This window comes from Morone saxatilis, unplaced genomic scaffold (assembly GCF_004916995.1).
Source record: "Morone saxatilis isolate NCDOM2014 unplaced genomic scaffold, NCSU_SB_2.0 Contig2, whole genome shotgun sequence".
In the NCBI taxonomy this organism is placed as follows: Eukaryota; Metazoa; Chordata; class Actinopteri; family Moronidae; genus Morone; species Morone saxatilis.
This window is the reverse complement of record NW_023339762.1, coordinates 4,639,126-4,641,035: the sequence shown is the minus strand read 5'-3', so window position 1 is coordinate 4,641,035 and position 1,910 is coordinate 4,639,126. Positions and strand designations below refer to the sequence as shown.

Genomic DNA, 1,910 nt, shown 5'->3' with positions numbered 1-1,910 from the left:
GGTGCAGAAATCAGAAAAAGAGTAATTATTTTGTCACCTCTTTGGATCACACCACTTATAGGCTAAGGTTCCCATCCCCATTAGTATCTAATGTTTAAGAAGAAGTACATGTTTAATATATACATTTTTTTCCCCACATATGTCACAGGCCAGCATGGAAAAACCATTCAGTTTCTTTCCTGGGAGGATGAAAGTTGTTTTCCGTAAAGGGACCTCGAGGTTATCTGTGTCAGGATCCAACTGAAGCAGCTAAGCCTCTCAAGGACAACCCTTCTCTGCAGGACGAGTCTGCAGCTCTAAAGGAGGACACAGTTAAACAAAATACCCTGACTGTGGTCCGTCAGAGAGGAGGGGGTGCCACAGACAAGACAGAAGTGCTGGGGGATTACATCTTGCAGTTTGGCAAATACAAGGGGAAATCCTTTAGGTGGCTGTTGGAAAATGATGTAGGCTATACAATCTACCTCATCAACACACCCAGAAAGAAGAGGCTGCCGGAGTGCACATGACCGAGGGGCACAGCAAGGCCAGCATGGCATCTTTTGTGGGTTATGCCCGCGGCTATGATAAAATACAGTCTGTCCTGGCTTACGAACTGGGAAAACCCAAAGCTCAAGCAGCCTCAGAGGATGACCAGCTGGTTGGCTTTGGCTCTCGACCCAAGAGCACCTGGAGGGAGGTGTGGGACAGGAGGGCTGACGGCTACGCTGCCTTCATCATGAGCACCAAGTGTTTTCCAGGGACTCAGATGTACAGACTGCAGCAGTAGCTGATAAGGAAACAGTCGGCCTCTGTCTCCTCTCCACCGGTTCTTGTCTCAAGTGCACCTGATGAAGCCACCAGTAGGTTTTTTTCATCACATGTAACATATGCTTTTTACCAAAATAATGTATGTCTAATGTAAAAATAATTTTTTTACAGCACTCAAATTCTTTATGTTTGTGTCACAGTGATGGATGATGATGAGGAGCTGGAGAGAGAGATGAAGAGCATATCACCCACCAAGGAACTGGCACAGTGTTGTAAGTACATTCTTTCTTCTACTGACTGAACATTCAAAATCAATTTAGTCTCAAACAGTGTTCTTAAACGTGACGTTTGCTGTACTGTTTCATTTGTTTGTGTGGTATTTATGCCATGTGGAAATATTAGTAATACTTCATACATTTACTGATAAATGCTTTTGTCATCTGGTTGTTGTTCTGTCCTCGTAGTCCCACTGCGACAGTGAAGAGACCTGTAACCGTTCCTCCTGAGCTGCAGGTTCTGCTGACAGAGGTTGCTCATCCCAAGCAAGCAGTTCTTTCAGCGTGAACTTCAGCTAACCGAGCGCAGAGTGGAAGACAGCGCGGTAAAGAAGAGGAAACTGCCGGACCCTCAGCCTCGAGGAAGAATGTGTTGTTTCTGTCACACAGCTGAAGCAGGGTCCAAACAGCAGACACATACACACAGGACTCCCGGGAGGAAAACACATTTACTGTCCAGCTAAGATCTGCATCATAAAGACATGACAAAGGAAATGACATGGAAAGAATTTCAGGCCTCACCGTTCTATGCGATGGAGAAAGAGAGGGTGGACGAAATAAATAAATAGCTGAGGTCATACATTAGCCATCTGTTGTTCTGTTATGTTCTTCACACTTTGTCCCAAAGGTCCAGTATCTAACATTTATTTGTTTATTTATTATTATATTTATTTTGATTGTTCATTTTATTGTTTTCTTGTCACCTTAGAATGAGACGTTTTTATCTAGAGAGAGAGCATGTCAGCAGTTTGCCGTGTTGAACCACCATGTTTCTCCAGTAGCCCAAAAGGAACAGAGAAAACACTGGCTCTGGATAGAGCCTTTCACATTTTTCATGTTTCTCTGCCACCATAGTTTCTGGGGAGGGGGGGGGAGAAGCCAGTG

At 44.5% G+C, this 1,910-nt stretch overlaps 1 protein-coding gene across 1 annotated transcript in view; it reads right to left on the bottom strand.

Annotated features, from left to right (window-relative positions):
• The window catches only part of ldhd (lactate dehydrogenase D), a 19,226-nt gene that overhangs the window by 16,337 nt on the left and 979 nt on the right, over positions 1-1,910 (bottom strand). The window lies entirely within an intron of this gene.